This window comes from Pezoporus occidentalis, unplaced genomic scaffold (assembly GCF_034315485.1).
Source record: "Pezoporus occidentalis ecotype Australia unplaced genomic scaffold, CSIRO_AGI_Poc_V1 ctg160, whole genome shotgun sequence".
Lineage (NCBI taxonomy): Eukaryota > Metazoa > Chordata > Aves > Psittaciformes > Psittacidae > Pezoporus > Pezoporus occidentalis.
The window spans coordinates 1-22,405 of record NW_026913426.1 but is presented as its reverse complement, the minus strand read 5'-3'; the positions used below and the strand labels follow the sequence as shown (position 1 = coordinate 22,405).

General features: G+C 48.8%; 1 long non-coding RNA gene across 1 annotated transcript; it reads left to right on the top strand.

The window, feature by feature from the left end:
- Positions 1–4,732: 4,732 nt before the first annotated feature.
- LOC134160501 (uncharacterized) lies at positions 4,733–19,054 on the top strand. Its single transcript, XR_009963568.1, has 4 exons — positions 4,733–7,601; positions 14,951–15,899; positions 16,976–17,166; positions 18,831–19,054. It is a non-coding gene; the product is annotated as an uncharacterized LOC134160501 (long non-coding RNA).
- The last annotated feature ends 3,351 nt before the right edge of the window (positions 19,055–22,405 follow it).

Here is a 22,405-nt window from a genome sequence, read left to right as displayed (position 1 = left end):
ATTGATGTTCACACATGGATTCAGCAGGAGCCAGGGTATTTCTATTGCATCATGCTTTCCCGGTGAGCTACCAGGCATAACACAAGAGTTCGTGTGGGGGTTTTGTGCTTGTTCTTGGGGTGTTCATTTCTGCCTTTGTTACTCATCCAGAGGCAAATGCCACTGAAATGGACTTGTTCATCTGCTGTGTGCTATAAGCAGAGGGATTTCTTCCTGCCTTAAGTAATGAGTCTTCTGTCATGTTGGGAAGCAAAAGCTTGCGGAGAATGATGGGCAGAGCATCCCTGCTGGGAGAGGGCCAGTTTGGGCTCAGAGGGATGAAGGACCTCCCCTTTATATGGGTGCTGCTCTTACACCAAGATTACCTCCCCATGCTCTTTCCTGTGCTCCAAATTCACTCAAGAAAGTGGGATTCTTTGGTTCCTCGTTCCCCTCCACCATCTCTCTGCTCCCATGAGAGGTGTTCTAGGTCACATTGATGCTTGCTTGGTGGAGCTGGCTGGAGTTTAGCACAGTTTCTGTAGTACACAGTGATGTAGAGGTCAGTGAAACCTCAGCAGATCAATGCATGATTCTCCTGGCCTGAGTGTGAAAGTATTTCTTATTGCATTTCTTAGTGCAGGGCAGAGGTGCTCGGCTCAGCTGGTTTTCTGCCTTTCAGTACCAACAGCTATGGTTCTGGAGGGAGACTAAGCAAGATACAAAGAAGTCTGCCACACACAGGAAGATTTTTCCTCCTCTTCCCAGTCTTGTATTTAATCTACAATAAGTAATTAATACCAGGGTCTCTTTAGAATATGAACAAATCACAAACTGAGAAAGAAGGAGCTGTGAGATGACTGAATAACCATTTTATGTATCTCTGCCGCTAATTACACACACAGAGGCACTTGTAAGTACTGAGCTTTAGAGAAAGAGTTGAACTATATTTAAACTAATAAACATCCATTGTAACCAGCAGAATCATGTGGATTTAGCAGCAGAAAACCTTGAATTTGGCCTTGTCCTTTCTGTTTTGCAGTGGAGCACTTGGTCATTGTGTTTAAGTCATGTGCTAGGGATGCCGTCCCACGTGGGAGGCAGGAGCTCAGTCAGAAGTTGTGTATTGATGTGATGTGATTTTTACTCCTGGGGTGGGAATTGCGGTTGTGCAGCAGCTTTGGCTTTGCTGAACTTGATCTCTGATGACATGGAAAGGTTTCTTTTTGGGTAGGTTCAGAGGCTGATCATGAGCCTCATGGGAACTGCAGCTCAGGTTTCCTGCCATATAAGCGTGAGTTGATGGTGTTAACATGGGTGAGCTGTGGCTCCTGGGCTGGTGCCATCCTCAGCATCACCTGTGGCCCAGGTTGGTGTCCATCTGGTCTTTCCATGGACCAGCTCCTGTCTCAGCCCAGTGGAGGTTCTGACTGGCTGTAAGCATTTTAAAGAGCTGAGCTTGGCAGCAGAGTTAATCTGCCTTGTTGCCTCAGAGATAAGTTATAGAGGAAACCAGCTGATGTGCAAAGAAATGTTGAATAGCTGGAAGTGATGACCTTATCTGACATATCTGGAAGGAGCTGGAAGTGATGACCTTATCCAGCAGATCTGGGGGCTACAAGAGGTGTTTTTTCTCCTCCTCCACCCTGGCATTGCATTGCATTGCCTGGATGGGGCCCCTCACACTTTCCAAATTGAGATTTTCAGTGCTTTTTCACTGCGCAGAACATGAACATTTAGTTCACGCACCCAAAGCGAGATCAAAATGCCAAGTTTGCCCCTTGGCTGTGGTGTGGGTGCCCTGTTGGCTCCAACTCACACTCAGAAAGCTGTTTAAAACATCTGGGAACCAAATGGCTGAAAGAACAGCAAGAGAAAAGCCTCAGTTTTAGTTGTGATTGGAATCTTGTGTAACTCTTCCTGGTTACCCACCTTTCTTCCCAGACCTCAGCTCACTGTTACGGGGGTTTTGGGGATGTGCAGAAGGCAGCTTGGAGAGCCTGTGCACTCCTTTCCTGTATTTGTTGTGTAGGACATCCACAGGAAAACTGTTAAGTGTCTGTTGACAGAAAAAGGTCGACAATGACTGCGTATTTACTCCACACTCAATTTCTGCCCATCTTCCCCACCACTTCATTTCAGCGCAAAGAACAAATAACTATGTGCAGTGATTGCAGCTATTGCTGCGTTATGTAGTGATTCATGACATGCAGATTACAGGGCAATAATTATAGCTGGGGCTGCTGTCATTTTACTAGATCCCTAAGTACCAGGCCTTCTAAGTGCTGGGGTTTTTTGCTCATATGGCAATGTTTAGCTTTAGCTGGAAGCACAGTTAACTGGGGGAATCACAAATGCAAAATCTCCTTGAAAATAAGGTGACAATTGACTTTCTTTGGACTGAGCTTCTCCCATTGTATTCTGGATGTTATTCTGAGAGCTGGCACAGGCTCTGAAGGGCATTAGCAATGCAGAAATAGCACTGGGTTTGGCCACATCCACATTGTGGGTTAGAAGCCTGTTGGTATTTAGGTGATGGTGGAGAGGAAGGGCTGAAGATGGCTGGAGTGGGAGGCTGGGGATTCCTTCATCTTTGCTTACCATGAGATCTCACATCAGCAGGCTATCTGTTCTTATTGAATACTCTAAAGTTGCAGTGCAGAAAGGTGCATTAAGAAATAATTCTATATGCTTATCCAAGGGGAATTTGGGCCTGAGGCTTGGCATGGCCAGCCCAGGGAATGGCTACTTGGGCAGTAGAGATGGGAGCTGGCTGGTTGGGAGGGTTACTTGTCAAGACCTGAGAACTGGCTCCGTGGTGCTGCCGGAATGGATTTCTAATTATAGTTAATTGCAGGGTTGATGCTCTCTGGATTTAGTCTGATACAAGCCAAACGATTTCCTGTTGTTCAGCGCTTTACAGACACATAGCCAGAGGCACCGAGATGGACGTGTTCTCTGAAGCATCCAGCTGGGCAAATACTCACTCTTCCCTTTCCTTCCTGTGCACGAGCCTCAGTGGAGCAGAACACCCGACTGCATCCTTGTTCTGTGGTTTTGGGTGATGTTAACACTGTGCTATATTAAACAGAGGTCCCTAAACTGAGTGAAATGGTTGAGTTTAGTGAAGCTGAGGGAGGAGCAGTGGCCTGGCCACACTGAGCCCTGGTCTTCTGCAGTCCCCAAAAGCACAGCACCTTTCTCTGCGCAGCCTTGCTGCCGTGTTGCTGCCAGCACTTTGCAGCAGACACTTGGGAAAGCTTGTCATGGATACACTTGCTGAAAAATGGGAGCCAAAGCATCTTAATTGTGTTCCCTGCAATGGGACTCGGTGCACGAAGCAGTTAAGCATTTCCACAGTGCTTTTAAAGTCAAATATTGCTATGAACTGGTTTTTATTCTAAGTGATTGAATTCATACTTTAAAGCTCATTTTAATGTCCCCTAGTGGGGACATTAAAAGCATACTTCATGTAGTCGGCACAGTAGTAACACTCTGCTGTCAAAGATCCCAAGGTTATAGAAGAGGAGCCAGGTACTGGGTACACAATGAGAAGCAGATCTCAAACAGAGAAATGGTCACAGTTAAACAAAGAAGAAAAGCATCAGCTTCTTGGGAGGAATAAGGTGAGTTTGACTCAAATGTGATTTCCTGTTAGACCTTGGATTTCACACGAGCCAGGATCCAGAATGATGGTTCCACAGCCTTGAAGAGGTTTCAGACATGCAGTATTATTCTCTAGGAAGAAGCATCCCCCTCTCTCCCAAGCACCCTTTGCAAATTGACTCCACAGCCCTCAAAACCTGGAGCTGACGCCAAGCAATTCAATCTTACCAAAAGTAAACTAGGAGTACAAATGTACATTACAATTGACTTTAAAGTTATGGCAGTGTTAACACTGTAAATAACACTGTAAGTGTATTATGTGACTTTGGGTCCACTCAGCGCTTTTCATCTGATGCTGCTGCTGTAAGCCATGTTGGTCATGTTTCTTTTCGGATGTCCACAGGAAATTACATGGAGAAAAAGCCCAAAGGAAAACCAATAAACAAGAAGGAGCAGATTCCCCCCGGAAGTCTTTCTGGCAGGGTGCATTTCAGTGGGGTGGGAGCCTGGGAAGATGCTCACCATGACTGCTGGGGCCTCCAGAGGCAAGAATGTGGTGCCAGATGGGTGGCATTTGCTGACATTGATGGTCCCCAATGTTTCTCTTCCTCAGCTCATTTTCTGAGTGTTGTCTAAGAAAGCTCTGGGAAGGAAAATGGGATTAAAATCGGTTTGTGAGGATAGGGAAGGAATTAAGGAGCTACCTTCATGGGAATGACTGAGGGAGCTGGGTCTCTATAGTTTGGAGAAGAGGAGACTGAGGGGTGACCTTATAAGTGTCTATAAATATATAAAGGGGGAGTGTCACGAGGATGGAGCCAGGCTCTACTCAGTGGCAAACAATGATAGGACAAGGGGTAATGGGTGCAAACTGGAACACAAGAGGTTCCACTTAAACTTGAGAAGGAACTTCTTCTCAGTGAGGGTGACGGAACACTGGAACAGGCTGCCCAGGGAGGTTGTGGAGTCTCCTTCCCTGGAGACATTCAAAGCCCGCCTGGACACATTCCTGTGTAACGTTATCTAGGTGTTCCTGCTCTGGCAGGGGGATTGGACTAGATGATCTTTTGAGGTCCCTTCCAATCTCCAGCATACTGTGATACTGTGATACTGTGAATGGCCCTGGCAGGAGGGACGGATGGATCTGGGCTAGCCCTTGGCTGTGGGCAAAGGCTGATGTGTCACTCATTGCAAATAGTTCTGAATTATCCAGCCTCCATCCCTGTTCTGTACTGGATGAAACATTTTGGCTTGTGGTGGAGAGCTCATAGGAGGTGCCTTAATGGCTGCTTCTGATATTAAAATCAATGAGTCCCAAAATTGCTACCCAAACTGAGAAAACCAGCCTTGTAGCTGGCATTTACTGCCTAAAGATGTACTGGAGCATGTTTAAGCACAGACTCTGCATTATCAGACCTTTGGAGATTACTCCTAGCTTCTTTCCTCTGTTAAATATAGCTTGGCTCTGCTGCCTTTCACAGGAATAAAACTTGCTATTACTTCTAGGAATCATCCATTAAGTATGTTTAAAATGTTGTTCAGCCACGTGTCTGCACTGTTGTGTAATCCACAGAGCATTCCCTGTGCACGATCATCATTTCCTGGCTGGTTTATGTAGGAAATAACCTTCACTGCTTCACCACTTTGTATGTCTTTTAACAGACCTCAGCATGTGGCAGGTTCTCTTACCTTGAGCTATGGAGTTTTGCCCTTGGCTTGGAAGCACGGAGTGGAGTGGACATGGCCATGGACGAGGTGGTCCAGGTCAGAGAGAAGGAGATGGTCTCACCTGGTGGTTTCTCTGGCTGGAGGTGCTGTCTGATGGAGATGCACGGTCACTTTGCACAGGTCCCTCTGGCTGGGTGATGCTGGTGGGATTGGGGTGCACATGGTGGCTGGATTTCAGCACAGAAAGGGCAGGATAGGGGGAGCAGCTCAGCATTCCCACTGGAGGAAGGATGCTCTGCTCCTCTCCTGAGGAGACCCCCTGAAGGAAGGAGGAATTGCATGTATCCAGTGCTAAATGCCGTATGACTCAAGGAAAGAAATAATCACACCTCTTTATTGCATAGATTTGTGTTGGGGCCTGACAACCCCCACCAGATGCTCATCTTCTCAGTTGCTTTATTGTATTCTGGGACATCCTCATAATTGCCATAAGTGGGAGATGATTCCCCAGCATCTGGCATGTGTTAATACTGATCCAGAGTGTTTATCAATGCACTTAAGGAAAGCGAGTACATGCTTGGTGTGCAGGGAGAGGCAGCCTGGCAAAGTCTAAAGCATCATCATTTGATCCTATTTTCTCCTTTGAATTGCTGCTGAATGACTTGAGTCCTTGCTGCTGGACCCTGCTGCAGTCTGAACAGTGAGGATGCATTGCCCAGATGTCATCCCCATTTCTGGTGATGGGTAGGAAAGTGCTGCTCTGTTTTCCTCCCCCGATTGTATTTCAGGGGCTGCTGAAACGCTGTTTATCTCTCAGGTCTTTAGAAGTGAATTTAGCAGTTAAGACACAACAGGAATCTTCCAATAAACTAAAACTACTTCTGTTTCAACTTTTGGGTTAGGTTCAAAGCATCTCCTGCTCTCTTTGAGGCTGCAGATACCCAGGAGCACAGCTGCTTGGACACCATTCAGCTCAGCATCTTTTAACAGAGAAGGGAGCACTGCTTGGAGGTCCATGGAGGCAGCGAAGTCTCAGGCAGGTGGGTTTCCTCTGTCAGCTCAGAGTGAGGAAAAGGAGGAATAAAACTGGCTGAAAGCAGATATTTCAAGAATTGCTCCAAAGCTGCTGTTTTCATTCCAGGTAGGAATAAAAAACGGGGTTTAGGCAGCTTTTAGTTCTCCATTTCCTTCCTCTGGGGAGCCTGAATGAGAGTTCATGCTGGCAACCTCCATAATCCAGGCAGACTTGTGGAGGTTTTAGAGGGAGACAATAGTGCAAAAGAGTCTGTTTGAACACAGGAATTCAGTATTTCCCCACATTGCTCCTGCTTGAGGAATGCTGCTGGGTTTTGAATCATATATGAGGGCAGGAAAGAGGCATTCTTCAGGCTTGCAGCGCTCCAGCGCTGTCTAGACTTCATAATGCAATGGTGCACACTGCCCTGCCTTGAACTGCTGCCATGGAGCCTATAAACGGAAGCTGAGAAGCCTTTGCTCTGCCAAAGCCTCAGTCGCTCTAATGAGACCTCGGTTCCTGTCGAGTTTGGCAGTTTGTCCCACTGAAGCACTGAGATTGCAGCAGGTGGGTGCAACGCTCATTTCCTAAACCACATCCCTCTGGAAGCAAAAGGCCCCACTTGACTTCCCATACTGGGGTGACTGCATCTCCCTCCAGGCTAATGGAGATGCTTGGGCATAGGGATGGATGCTCCTGCATGGGGAGCCTGCAGACCATCGCTGTGCAGAGGTGAATTTGGACCAGCACATCGCTCTAGACTGCTCAGAGCCATCCCATTGAACACAGCACTGCCCATGCAAGGTCACAGCCACCAAAAGCAGTCTTTTTTTTAGCTGTGTCTGTCCTCTCTGGCTCCATGAGTCTGTTGGCTCTGCAGAGCTGGTTTGGGTCACCGCTGGCATTAGGATGCGTTTCCTTCTCCACCCTGCTTTCTTCTTTTTCTGGGATCAGGTTTCTTACAGCTAAGCATACTCTTGTCTCTCTGTATTTCCCACTGAAGGATGAAGCAGGGCTTGGTCACCTCTGTTTTTCTAAATCCAGCCCAAGTCAGGAGCATCTGCCAGGAGGGAGAGGTTTTCCCTAAGCCTATGGTTTGAATAACTCTTTGCAGCTTTGCTCCTCTCCCAGGCACACGAGGAGTGGGAAGGACGTCTCTAACCACTGGATGCTGCCTCCTGCAAAGACCATGGTGGTGTGTGGCTGTCAGCACACAGCAGACTCTGGGCTTGCTGCCTTTGGTCCAGCACCAAATCAAAGCCCCCTCTCTTTGGGATGACCTTTCCCATGGCACATGGAGTGCAGAAATGTCCTGCTTTTACCACCAAAGGAGGTAACTAAATGATAGTGTTGAACTATGCGGATGTGGGGTTGAGGCAGGAAAGGATCCAGCATCTTCCAAGCGCCAATGCCAAGTGCAGACATGGGTACCTGGCACAGCACTCGCTAAACTCACCTGACAGGCTGTCTTACTGCAAGAGAGGCAGCACTGCTTCTGTTAGCAGGACATTACGATCTGAGTGTTGCATTTTAAAAGAGCCTGAAGCTTCCTGGAGTGCTTTGTGGTTTGTGTGCTGGCAGTTTTGGGTGCCTGGGAAGATGCTCCTTACAAAGCATCACTTCCAGAGGTTAAGTCCCATCAGATCTCTTCTTCTCTATGTGAAAATGGAGACAGCGCAGATCTATTGTTTTGGTGCATTCAAAGACAGTACATCCCTGTGCAAAACTGTTGGCTATAACTGAATAGGCAGGAATGAAATCGGAGAAATGCTGCTCAGATCCTAGTAGGAGTTTCATCCTGATGTGAGTTTTAGATTAACCAGGTTTTCAGACCTGCTGAAGCTTCTGGTCTGTGGTGGTTTTGCCTCTTGGGCTGACACATCGTATGTGGGTTATGTATCAGGGACTGACATGGCAGGACCCATAAAGAAATCCTTTTGCCTGTAGGAATGGGATAGTCCAACTTGTTGTGGTGTTAGGTCTGTCAGGAATGATGGAGGAGGTGCCTGCAGTGAACAGAAAGATGGTTAATTAGGGCCTTGCATCTCAGATGAGCAGTCACTTTGTAATTTACATGCACAGAGAGCTTCTGTGCTGAGCTCTGTAACAACTGCTGAGAAAACCTGCAAAGTCCTGCTTCCATTTCCTGCTCTAAATCCAGCACAACAGACCCTGATATCCAGGGCTGGGAGCCAAATGCTCTCAAGTCAATGGAAAGATCCCCCTTGACTTTAATGGTCTTTGCATGAATGCTTAATTCCTTCCTATTCACAGGCTTTCTTGGACTTGGTTATGGAAACAACTGCAGATCTGAAGTGCTGCAGTGAAGTGTAAACCCTTCAAAGCAGTGTGATGGCAGATTCTGCTGTCCTCCCAGACCGTTGGACTGGGTTTTGTTTGACAAAAAGCCTGATATATGTTCTTCCAGCCAGCACCGTGGCTGCAGTGTGAATGAGTGTCTTAACAACGCATTCATGCAGGCAGGGTTTGTGGTCAGCCCGCTGGGTTGGGAGCCAAGCTCTTCCCAGCAGGATAGGGAAGGCAGGGAGCCTGTGTCCATGCTGGGGGAAGCTGAACCTCTGCAGCTTTGACATGCCAGCATCAATCAGGGCTGGGGTCTTGGGTCTTGCAGGGACTGATTCAGTTCCCTGCCTATAAAAACCATGTCACTGGTAGGCATTAGATGTGGCCCAATTTTGTCAGCTCTTTGTGAAATGTGAGGTTTTTGCCCCATATTGTTCCATCTCGGGCAGGGCTGGAACTGCACAGAGAAGGGCAGGAGACCCCAGTTTATGCACGTGCTTAACCATAAAGGTGTTGTGAAGGTGCAATCCGTTGCTGTGCTGAGCACTGTCCCACCCGGATCACCAGCTCACCATGCAGTGAACGAGGCTGAAGGCACTGCCTTGGCTGGGGCTTGCTCACAACACTCGGGTAAAACACTGAAAGAGGTGCTTAGCTTTAGGGACATAGATATGTTCCATTGACTTCCATGGGGATTAAACATGGAAGGTTTGGCTGTGGAGGGATCTTGGTGCATCTGGCTGTGCAGTGCCATTGGGGACTATAGAGGTTTCCTCCCTGATGCTTGGGACTATCGACTAGCATTGAGACCTACCTGCTCTGGTGTAGTCATACAAGGAGCAATAATAGCAGACAGGTTATTTAATCTTTATAAAGCCCACAGACACTGAATCTGACTCTTTTAGAGGAATAGTGCTTTCACAGGGGATCTGAGTGCTTGAGAGGAGTAGAAAGTGCTTTCCAATGTGGAAAGATGCTCGGCTGCCTCTGGGGGGATGATGATTGCTCTTTCTTTGTGTTCTAGAAATTCTTTAGATGCAGTTAAGAGTTTTGGCTGTGTTACTTCCCTGTCCAAACTCCGTGTGGGTTTTGCTGTTTCTCCATGCACCCAAAGGCATCGTGGTGCCTGCACCCTGCCCATTCCTCACTCATTATGTGCAGCCTGAGAATGAATGTGACCCATTCACAACGTGATTTTGATGGGTTGGCCACAAATCCCCACTTCTCGAGCCGAGTTCAGCCCGAGGAACCAAGATCTCACTTTCACAGCTGTGCATTCCTCAGATGAAAAGGGCAGCTCAGGCCCAGGCTATTTCATAGCTGAAAATCAGACCTGGGCAATCTATAGAAAACTCTGGCAGCTGCAGGAGCTGTGGGAAAAATCCATGTGGAGCTCTGTGGGGTCCCCTCCGGATGCTCTAATTTGGGGAGTGCTCTCCCTTAGGTTTCTAAGGTTCTGAACGCTTGCCCATGGGTCGCACTAGAAATGTGAAGACTCCCAATTCTGAGATATACGAATTATGAGGTGCTGCCTTGGCTCTTTTGGAAGGATTATTTGCTTTTTAAAGTCCCTGTCTGCAGCTTAGGCTGGTCATTCTGTTGCAGAGGAAAACAGGCAGTGGGCTTGAGGCATGGGTGAAGTACTGAGTTCATCTCTCTGCAGTCCAGACAGGTACACATTGCTTTTTTCTCCCAGAACTTAATTAAACACATACATCTTTCCTCACATCCTTATGATGCTCAATGGCAAATAACGGTCACTCTCTGATTACACCAAAATTAACTTGTTTTTGTGGCTGAAGAGGTCAGATCCAAGGGCAGTATTGTTCCTCTGCACTGGGTTACTGTGGGATGTGCTATCTCCAGCAAGCAGTAGAAACCCAGGGTTTATAATCTGGACCAGCACTCCTATGGGCTGGACTGTGCTGATGAGATGAGAAGATACTTGTCCAATGGAAGATACACCCATTGGGCTGGGCTGGCTGATAAATCACAGCTGATGCTCTTCCTGCGCTGTTTTGCTGGCATAGGCACTGGTCTCATGGACCTTATTGACTCCTGGCTGGAGGAGCAGCCCATCAACCATGGCTTGCTGCCTCCTCAGAGCCCTCTCCTGTCTGCACCCTTCCCAGTGTCCCCAGGGCTCACTGAGGAAAGAGGAAAGCAAAAATCCAAGCAAGTTTGATTGAATAATGAGTTAAGTTTCTTTACCCAGACACAATATTGGACATGTTGAGCCAGAGCAGGAGCCCTCTTGGTGCAACAGAATAGTCTGTCCTACAAAAGAAGCTACCAGCTCCACTGTGGATGTGAAGTTCCCAATGGAAACAGGCACACTGTGATCCTATAGCCTTCCACTCTGCTGTGATTTCAGTTACAACCAGGCCTATTCTCATTCCAATCCAGTTGGCCACTGGCATCAGCAGTTGCTGGTGAATGAGGCTGGATGCTGTGCCTCGTAGAGGGGTGATGCACTTCTAGAAATGTCTTTGTACTCCTTTGTGGTACCCATGCAGCTTGGTTGGATCCTGCAGGGTTTTGGTTATGAAATGACTATTTTCACAGTGATGTTTTCCAAATTCAGTTCTTCTTAATATGGGATTAGTTTTTACTAGTGTAAATTTTGCAATATTGTGTTCTGCTTGAAATTACTGCTGCTCTAATGTGCCAGAGATCAGGATGTTTTGTTCCATTTTCTTATCTAAACCTGACCACTCCCATGAAATCAAAATCTAACCTGTTATACTTGGGTATCTCAAATTGCACTGCATACATGGGAAATGAATGCATTTAGATGTGTTGCCAGGATAGTTGCTCTATGAGAGAACGTGCAAGTCCAACATTGACTCCACCAGTGGGTGGTTTGGGTCTTGGCCAAAGTTAAAAGGAAGAATGTGGCTTTGCTTGGGTGCTTTGTGGCTTGACCATCTGCAAGGAGAATGAATAGGCACCATCTCTCACATCCACCCCCTCCAATTTAGTGCATGCCTGGAAAAAGGCAGAGGTGTAGGTGCTGTCAGTGTAATAAATGGCATCTGAATGACAAATAGTGCATCTCTAGGGCTTTCCTTTGTGGACACAGAAAGTTGTGGCTGGAGTGATAGGAACAACAGAAGAGGTGACTGAGACCTGGGTTCAGAGAGCTTAGCCGAGCTGTCTATTCTGGGGATGAGTTCATCAGCTGAAATATGTGAGGTCTGCAAGGCATAGTGATGAGCAGGAGCATACGGAGAAGGAAGGCCATGTAATGAGAAGAGCACTGGTGATAGCATGGAAGTCCTTCTGGCAATGTGATTTATTAGGCTGTGATGGTGTCTTTCACACTAAGTGGCAGATGCTTCATCGTGTACCGCATTTCATGCAGGATGAGAGCAGTTTCACTGTAGGAAACCATTCTGTGTCTGCAAGGAGGCACTGGGCCAAGCTGGTGGTGCTGGGTTTGTGTGATTGGTGCTGCTCACAGTCAGAACAGGCACTTTAAAAACCAGTTTCTATTAGGTTCTATTAATTGACTCATCATCCCTGCCCCCTCCTGCACAAACATTTGCTCTGCCCTGAAACATGAGCTAAACAAGGCTGGGGAGAAATGCTTTCTGAATATAGCTGGGGAGAGATGGGACTGAGCAGAGAGAAGGAGCGAATTTGGGCCATTCGGTGAAACACAAGATTGTAAAAGCCTAAAAAAAAAACCCAACCCCATACAAAAAACAACAACAAAGGAGTTGTGGTTTCTCAGGGCAGTTGGCATTCCTGGAAGTTGATGACGCCCTGGATTACTGTTGTGTTTTTAGACCTCTCTCACTGTTTTTAGGATAGTTTGTCTGCAGTGTGGGTATGTGTGGGTAGAGCTGGGGAATATGCAGAAGAGGGGGGGAAAAGAGCTAAATACAGGCAGGAACAAGCTGCTTGCATATGCTGTATTTTTTTTTTCTTAAATTATAAAGAAAAAAGCTTGAAGTTGTTAAAGATTTGGGTACGTAGGGGTGGAGTGCAGGCATGGCAAAGGAAGTCCATCCTGAAGACCACATCTAATATAGGATCTTTTGTGCTCCATTAAGCATTGCTTCCTCAGCCATGGGAGAGCTGTGTCTCAGGTTGCAAAATAGTCAGTCCAGGCTTCTGATTTATGTCACCTGGAAGCTGCCTTGCTCTGCAGAGAGGAGGAGGGATGCAGCCAAACCATCCCAGGCCAATGCACCCAGGAGCGTGATGGTATGGATGGTGCAGAGGTCCTGTAGGTCTTGTATTGGTGCCACCAGGAAATGGGTTTCGTTTTGCTGTACAATTTGGTGTCACATCTCATTCTGGCATTTTTGCTTGGAAAACATCTTCTTTGTGCAGTATTTCTCTTTTCCCCATGTTACTCATGCTGATGCTGAGCCCCATTTGTCTCCATGTGATGCTGCTGGTTTTTGGGACGTCCAAAAGCTGAAGAGTTAGCTCAGCTGGTCCCTGAGCAGGACAGAGGGAAGGTGGGGAATGAAAGATCCAAGGTCTCCTCCCATTTGCGTCAGTGTGTAGTAGCCAGAGCATGTTCTGGTTCTGCTGATTTCCTGATGGCTGCTCTGGGTGTTTATTGCTCGCACTAAAAGCAGGGCCCTGTTTGTAGTTTGAACATTTAGGGAGAGCTTGGAGGAAAAAACAGTTGTTACATCAGTGTATGAAGGAGAAATGACTATTCCCACTCTGCCAGGATGTCTGTGATGGTGTCCTGGGGGGTGCAGCTCTGTGCTGGCTCTGGTACCCAGTGGCATAAGAGGGGTGGATGCTGTTGCTGTCAGGTATAAAACACCCACTGCATTTTCAGTCCAAGCTCTTTACCCTGAAGTTCTGCAGGCATGCCAAGATCACAGGTTTTTATTTCCCTGTGACCAAAGCAAAGCCTGACGGTCCCAGTCAGTACATCCAGCAGGTCTGTTCCCTGCCCATTGCTCCTTTCCCATACAATGAGGTGCTGTTTGGAAAGTTCCCATTAGCTCTCTTCCTTTTTTCCCCTCAGCTGGAAGCTTCCTTTTAAAACGTTAATATCCGTATTCTATCCCCCCCCCCCCCCCCCCCCAGGTTAATTAATACTTGATTCATCACCTTGAAAGCTAATGGATATTTATCCAGATCCTGGAGGAAATGAATGCCTTCTATAAATAACTGCAGCAGCACTCGCTAGCGCTCACTGACAACCCGTCTTTATTTATGCTCCTTCTTCAGGAAGCCATCCAGAGGAGTTAATCCTGACCTTTTCCCAGGCTTGGTTTTGCACTGGCCTGGGTTGATGTTTTCCTACTTGAGCTTTACTTTGTAAACATGGTGCCTTTTTCCAAGGGAAAACGGCAGCTTTTGTGGAAAGAGACCCAGACAGCACAGCCTCATCATCCAGCCTGGGCCAGCAAAGCTTGTTTGGGTGTTTTCATGGGCTGGGAGGGCTCTGGCAGCTCTGAGAAGTTGTTTAGTTTTGGCTATTGAGAAAACATACTGGAGAGCCCTTTCTGACTCCCCATCTGCTTCAAATAGTGGTGTTTATTGGCTTTGTCTCCGGCTATTATCACTGGTGGCCTTAATTAGGAGTATAGTAAAAATCACACCTCGTTGCACATACACATATAGAATTTGAAAGTAATTACTGACTTCATTAACTTGTGTGTTCCCCCTGGTGCTGCTCTGCAGCCATGGGAGCATCTGGCTGCTCACTGGAGAGGTAAGTCTTCATGGTCCATGTAGCCTTCAAAGGCAGAGATACCCGGATAGGTGCTGGGAAGCTGTCCAAAGGGACTGATGGGCACCGAGGTGGTACGAGCATTGCAGGGGGTGCTGGAGGCCAACCAAAGCATGACCTGGTGTGATGTGGTGCCTTGGCTTTTCCCACAGCCCTGTCCATTGCTCACTGCTGCTCATGGCTGGGTCTACGCTGGGTCGTGTGTCTCTCTTACGGGTCTGATGCTGCTCTCACAGCTCCAGAGGGACTGGGGGATGCTGAGAGCTCTATGTGCTTATCCAGACCAAGGCTGGATGGTTCTTGCTGGTGGCATTTCCAGGCTCCTGCCCTCACTGCAGTATAACCCAGTGGACAACTTGCCCTGTGGTCTGCAGGGTGGACTCTGTTGTTTCAGCAGCAACACTTGTTTTGAGGCAGGATAAGTGTTGCTATGTCTTTGGTTTTCATTGTAAAATGAAATTCATGCAATTTGTGAGGATGCCTCCAGGAAGCACCAGCCTTTGGAGTCACACAATTGTGTAGAAAGCTCAGCTTTTATTTATTTCCCTGTGCCTCATCAGGATGCTGAAAGCTTCGAGCACAAAGGAGCAGTGAGATGGGTTTATGGTTGTATTAAAAATCCATGCTGCTCCAGATGAACTTATGGGCTCTTTTTTTTTCTTTCCCAGGGACATGGGCTCATGAATGTTTAATTCCTGAGCTTGGCAGCGCTGGCTGAATTAGAAACAGAACAACTGATTTTAATGGGTGTAAGATTAGCGCAGATGAGCCTGACTGAAACTGTGGTTCCAGAGAAAAGCTCCCTCCTCGGTGGGCTGTTGTGTGCAAGGATTACTGTAGCAGAACATATTCTAATCATTGGGCATTACCTAGGGCAGAGATACTCATTAAATAGGGTCATAAAGGATGTTTTGGACATCAGCTCTTTGCAGGTGCCCTGGGCCCTCATCGGTTCTACAAGGTGGACTTGGCTACTGAGTGTGTAAGTAGGGAAGAAGGATGGTGTGGATGGCTGTGAGAAACCTCCCTTAACTCTGGACTAGCATCCACTGGATGGGAAGGAGAAGACTTTGTGCTGTTGCATGGAGCCACCACAGCTCCAAGCAAGGTCATGGTGTATACCTGTGCCTACCTCTTGGTGGAGAGCTATTTGTTTGATATAGTGCTATATAAATAGCAGATACTGATATGAGAGGGCTGGTGCCCCACAACACCCCTGCACTGGGCAGAGCTCTCTTACTGCTATAAGCAACCTGTTAGTTAGCTCAATGGCTTGCTTTCCTATACAGCTGCAATATTTGTATAGCGAGTGGTTTTATTGCCTGAGCAGTAAGGGAAGATGGGGGAGGCTGAGCTGAACTGATTTAATTTGATTCCCTGCGTGACTGGCAGCTTTACATCTGTTTATATTTTATAGGTTTCAATCGGGTCGTGCTGCCAGAGATCACATCTCTGCAGGTTCTGCCTGCTTGGGCTGTTGAGTGGATGCAGCAGGAGCATTCATGAGTGGCGTGTCATGAACCATAAACAACGAGGAGTGTCCCAGGGAAGAACTGGGTGACCATGGAGGAGCAGGTTGACTGTCCAGCTTTACAGGGACCTCCTGCCCTACCACAGGTAAGCCACACCATCATGTTCTGCTTCAATGTCCCTCCCTCAGAAAGAAGAGCCATGCAAAGTGGTTAGCAGTCCCCAACCCAAGGGCTTCTTGGTGTCTGCATCCATAGGATTAAAAGCTCAGGCTACTCAGCACAATAGGCAATGGAGAGGGCATTATTATGGGTCTGTTTTGCAGATCTCAGGGGCCTAGTAGTGAAATCAGTGAGGGGAAAGGGGTCCCTGGGACAAAAGTGCTGTACCCCAGAATTAAAGGACCCAGAAAGGCAGCATCCAAAATCACAGCACATTCACTGTGCTCTTCCCAGGTGACGGAGAGCCAAGGCTGTGCTTGGGAATACACAGGAATACATGCTCCTGCAGTGGGATTCATTGCTATGAGAGCTTATGCGGAACTTGTACAGGATTTTGTCCACCTTCACACCCTGTATGTTATAAAGCACAATTCCTCCTGTTGTTAGAATCATCTTCAACCAGCAGCAATCATTAGATCCTATGCCTGTTGGCAGCAGCAGGGCTTTACCTCATTTGTTGCAAGACTGAGCACTGAACCAGTTCCCCCATTGCTGCACTTCCCACGTTGTGTCTGTGATCATGGGGAAGTAAAATTCCCTACAAAACCAGGCTGCCACCACATCAGGAGGCTGCCAGCAACCGCCCCCAGGTGCAGCTGTCTCGGAATGCATCTCAATCCCACCCTGAACCTGTTTCTCCTTTTCTCTTTCCCAATACATTTTACACCCCCAGCCTGAGTTCCAGGTGCTGGTTTGCAGGGATTATCACCCTCTGCTACTGCCTGGGTGGCTGGTGGCATGTCCTATGCCAGAGCAACCTCTGCTCATCACGTTGATGTGCTTTGTTTGCCGTGCTTGGTTTTGTTCAACAGCTATAACCCCATCTCACTGCTCCTATATTTAATAGCAAGGGATAAAGCCTCCTCTTTGCTGCATCTCACACGTGTTTCAAGTGGCACAGGGTATTAAGTGGAGCATGCCTGTGTTTAGCACCTGCCAGCGGGGTCTTGGTGAGGAATGTGTTGCCTGCCCTGAATTGCAGCGTTTCTTCTTCCTCCTCAGGAGATGCCTTCCTCAGCTAAATGACAGCCCCTGGTGTTGGGTTGGGAAAAGCTGCTGACTACAGGGCCCGGGAGCTCCTGTTTCAGGGAGGACAGGTTGCAAATGAGCCAGGAAAACTTGTACTCTAGGACTTGATCCTCTTGGGATGTATCCTGAAATGGATGGGATGCTGGGCTGGGATGCGAGACTGGGTGAGTTTTGTGTCTTCACACTTCAGTGATGTTCTCCAAACACCTGAGGTCCCCAGTGGCCCCCACTGAAATCACTTTGTGTAGCCAGGTGAGGATGTTCCCAGCATCTCGCTGTTGGTAGTGTCAGAGCAGATTTAACAGCCTTCACAGACTCACTGAACTCCCTAAGAGCACCACTTCATCACAGCGTCCCCGCTCATTGCTCTCAAGAATTGCTCTGCCTTTTGAGGTGCTCCACCTGGAGCCTTGCTGGAGAAGAGCAGTTCATGCCTGCCTTCTCCCGAGGTCCCTTAAATAACACACGTGTATTTTAAAATGGTTTTATTAGACTCTTGGAGTTAATGATTTCTGCTGACCCAACCCCAGGATAAATCCATGTACTCTCAAAAGCCCCTTTCACATCCTCAGCACAGGGCAAAGACCCAGTTTGCCCTCAGAGGGAGGAAACAAGCCCTGAGCAGAGTTCAGTGGTACCATGTGGGGCTGTTGGAGACCTGATTCCTAAATACCTGCTTTGCTTCTGTATCCACAGCCCTGCCACTTAGCCAAGAGCCCTAGCGGTAACCAGTGCTATGGGGCAGCACTCAGATGGATACGATGCCTGTGGGTACCCCAAACCTGCTGGGACACGGGGAGCAGTGCTTGGCCAGGTGAAGTGATGTCTGAGGCTTTTGCACACTCTCAGCTTAGACATAAGTTATGTGATGTATAAGTGATGTGTGTTACCTATGCACCTCTGGCAGAGCAGGAGAGGACTGTTGCACTGGTTCTGTGTCGCAAAGGAGAGCTTAAATCTTGTGATGAACAAATCGCAGTCTCACGTCTACTCAGCCATACAGGAAGAAGCCTTTACAATCAGATTCCCCATGCACCACCGGCAGGGCAGGAGTTCTTCCCTTTTTGTCTCTCCCGTGACTATATTCTGATGTGATTTTTAAAGCAGCAGGGAAAAAAATCCACCTGAAAAAGCCTGTTTGATTCTGTTCATTATGCTCAGCCTGGGTTTACTTTATGAGTGCCAAAGCGTGATAAATGCAGCAGAGATTACCTAGGGATTTTCTCTTAAACTTTCTTTTCCTGAGCCTCACTAGATTGCTGGTGTTATCTGCTTTGTTATCACAGCAAAATAGCATTGCCATGTATTAACAGCTGTATTTGTTCATTCAGAATTAAAACCAGATCAAGGCTTCTTCATGCTTTAATTTCAAATCCCATTTTAATATATATTGATCATGTACATGGTGGTTTTCTTTCCCTCTGACCCTGCTGGCTCTGTAAAGTCTTTCAGTCCTGGAGCTCCGTGCATTCCTAGGTGCTGTTTTGTAGATTAGGGTCATATTTTAGAGGGTATAATGCATAGAGAGAAGAAAAATGCGGTTTCTAACAGAGAGGCAAGAAAGATAACGCTACAGTGCAGCACCTCTGCCATTAGGGGGTACAGAGCATCTTAGGCATAAGTTAGCCCATGATGTGGGCATCTTCCAGGAGCTAAATGCTACCGAAAGATCTCATACTGCATGACTTCAGCCATGAGATGACTTTTGGCTGTTCCTCCTGAGGTGCTGCTCTCTAGGGCAGGTTTGGAGGAGGGTGGCAGGGATGGGACACAAGGATAACACGGGACCAAACCCATCCTAACGTACCTGGTGGTATTTCTCCTGCAGGAACCAGAAGGCTGACCCACCTTCTGGGTTTTCCACATGTACATCTTGCTCTTTCTGTGCCTATCCATGGAGGCCTTGGGGCAGCTTGGAAATGTGACATGAAGGTCTCCTTTTGCTACCTCCCTGAATGGGAAACAGCTTCCTCATGTGCATCGGGATGCTGTGACAGTGCAGGAGCTGGTTGTGTCCTCCAAGATCCTGGGAAGGTGCTGGAGACAAAAGACCCAGGGTAAGTTTCTTTGTTGATTCCATGCCTTGTCATCTTAGGAATGGGAAACACAGGTGCTCAGAGAGGGGTGAGGGCAGACCAAGACTGTCTCCAAGACTCAAGTTGCTCTTTGTGATGCTCTCCCCTAGACATGACCCCAGGAGCTTTGCTTGCACTGCAGAGCAGCTCATTTGGAAGGGTTTTCTGTAGCTCCTCCAGAGCCACACAACAAGCTCTAATAATAACTGACTGCTTTCCTATTTATACATGAGCACAGCAGCGAGGAACTCGGCTCAAGCGGCTGCAGCCATCGCAGCCCCTGTGCTCCTACCCAGTACCATGGCTCTCCCCCTCTGCCACTGTTCATCTCAGGGCCTTGAGCAGCCTGGTCTATGGAAGATGGCCCTGCCCGTGGCAGGGGGTTGGATCTGGATGATCTTAAGGTCCTTTCTAGTTTAAACCAGTCTGTGATTCTATCTATCTATTCTAGCCCCAGCAGCCCTGCCACCGTGCATAGGAAAGGGCATTTCCCAGGGCTCTTTCCTTTGGATACACAGTGGGGTTTTTTGCTTGTTACCAGGAAATATTTCCTCTTTGGAAACTGGGATTGTTTTTGTAGCAGCTCTTCCCCCACTTTGTAAAACAAACATTTCCCGAGTGCTTCATGGTTCAGATGACGTTACGGTTACGGGAACATCAGTGTGGATGTCAGAAAATGTACTTCTTGGTTGGTTTTGTGCTGCCCAGCTCCCACACGTGATGCTGAGTACTGATGGATCCTTCTGGCTGAGTGTTGTGGTTTAAAACCAGGCAGAGGGCTCATTCACTCACTTCCCCCTTCTTTCCCTCCCCCTACTCCCAGAGGGATGGAGAGGAGAATCAAAAAGAATGCAACTCCCACAGGTTGAGATAAGAACAGTTTAGTAACTAAGGTATAACAGAGATCACTGCTGCTACCACCAATAATAACAATGATAAAGGAAATAACAAGGGAAGAGAATACAACACCTCACCATGCTGCGTGGTCTCCTGCATCCTCCTGGGGCTCGGCGGGCGGCTTCCAGGGAATTCTCTCGGCTGTCGCGGGGCTGGGATCGGCTGCGGGGCTCGGCTCCTCCGCCGCCTTCTCCCGCTGCTCGGCAGCCGCTTCCTTTTGCTCCTCGACCGCCCCGACCTCCTCCACCGGCAGCCGTCCCCTCGCGGCCTCCGGCCCCGCTCCCGCCGCCGCTTGGTCCCCGGGGCCGCTCTCCCGGGCCGGTTCGGCTGCCGCCGGCTCCCGGGGCCGCTCCCCCTCGGCTCCCCGCAGCCTCACGAAGATGGAGGCAAGGGCCAGGCCGGTGAAGAGCAGCCGGACGGCCAGGTACAAGTCCACGGCCACGTCCGTCCCGCCCTGCTGCTGGAGCCCGCCCGTATTACAAGCCATTGCCATAAAGCACAGTGAGACAAGGCCTTAGCCCAAGCCCCACACTTGATAAACACTAACACAGCAAATACCGGCTCTAAGTAATGTACTCCATTCTGAAACTGTGAGATCAACAAGAACAACTCTGAGAGCCAATAAATCAGCATTGTGACCAGTGACCATTAATCCGGTCAGATCTGTCGTTATCTCAACCCCTTGTGCCCCACATTGGGCGCCAAAAAAGAACTGTCGTGGTTTAAAACCAGGCAGAGGGCTCATTCACTCACTTCCCCCTTCTTTCCCTCCCCCTACTCCCAGAGGGATGGAGAGGAGAATCAAAAAGAATGCAACTCCCACAGGTTGAGATAAGAACAGTTTAGTAACTGAGGTATAACAGAGATCACTACTGCTACCACCAATAATAACAATGATAAAGGAAATAACAAGGGAAGAGAATACAACACCTCGCCACCAGCTGACCGATAACTCAGCCCCCAGCCCGACCAAGCTCTGACTCCAACCCTGCAGTCTCCCAGCCCTTCCGGCTCACTCCCAGTTACCTCCTGGGCATGACGTGCTGTGGTATGGAATACCTCTTTGGTCAGTTTGGGTCAGGTGTCCTGTCTCTGCTCCCTCCTGGCTTCCCCTCCTCCCTGGCAGAGCATGAAGCTCACAAAGTCCTTGGCCAAACCAAAACATCGCTATCAGCTCTGTTCCCAGGCTGAAAGTCAAAACACTGCACTGCACCAGCTACCAAGAAGGAGAAACATGACTGCTACTGCTGAACCCAGGACACTGAGCCAGTTGGGGGTTTCTTGCATTGCAAAAGCATTTAGATTTAGATTAACATGCTGCAGCCCAAGACTAGCTCTCACACCGCTGCATGCAGGAGAGGAGCATGCCCTCTGATTTGCTTGAGTCAGGCTGAAGCTGGCTCCTGTCTCACAGGGATTGGACATCTGCAGCCAGTGATGGTTCCAACGACCTTATTTCCCCTTCAAATAGCACCAGGCCGCATACCTGAACTTCTGGGAAAGGCTGGGGGGAGTCTTCCCTCTAATACATCCCCTCACTATCTCAGCTACAGGCAGGATGCCAGATTTGATGCAAACACTCTGATCTGTCCTGACAAATCCTCTGTTCCTAAGTAGATAATAACTAGAATATCTTCCTCAATAAATCCTAGTTTCAGAGCTGTGCTCACAGTTCTTATTCTTTTCATACCAATTAACTGCATCTTGCCCTGGTCTGAGTCCATCCTCAGCCCCTTGTAAGAGAAAAGGGGCACAGATTTATGGCCCCTCACTCCAGGACAACTGTCACAGGCACGAAACCAGCCCTTGAACCCTCGGCATTGCCACCAGCAGCACCCAGGTGACTGCGGCTCATGGGGAGAACGGCCAGCAGCACAGCCGGCAGCACTGAGACCTGGGGTTGAGATCACAGCCAGCCTGACTCCAGCCTGCTCCTCAGCAAAATGCTTGCTGAAGGAAAACCCACCTGCCGACCCACCGGAACCTGACTCAGAGGCCCCGGTAGCACTGACCCTGCAGGAAGCTCACGAGCAGCAGCAGCAGCAATGGCCGAGTGCCAGGGCAGGATGAGGCTGGCCCCAGTCAGAGCCGAGCAGGACCCAGGAGCCCACCCTGTGTGCTCGCCCCAGGCACCAGGAGCTGCTTCTCTCCCGCTGCTTCCTCCACCACCCCACCTGCGGGAGCGCGCCCCGCTGGCCCTAACCCAGAGCTGAGCACTACCGAATCACCAACACATCTTTATTGGTGGCCACGGCCACCCCGTCCCCGCAAGGCGCCAACCCCCATGCGCAGCACAGGAAGGGCCGGTGGAGGGGATGGTGTTAACGGTGACTCCAACGTGGTGAGGAGGGAAAGGGGGGGGCACGAGGGAGAGGAGCAGCCCCAGGTGCGGAGCGCAGCCGGGGTCATGGGGCTGGAGCAGCAGCAATGG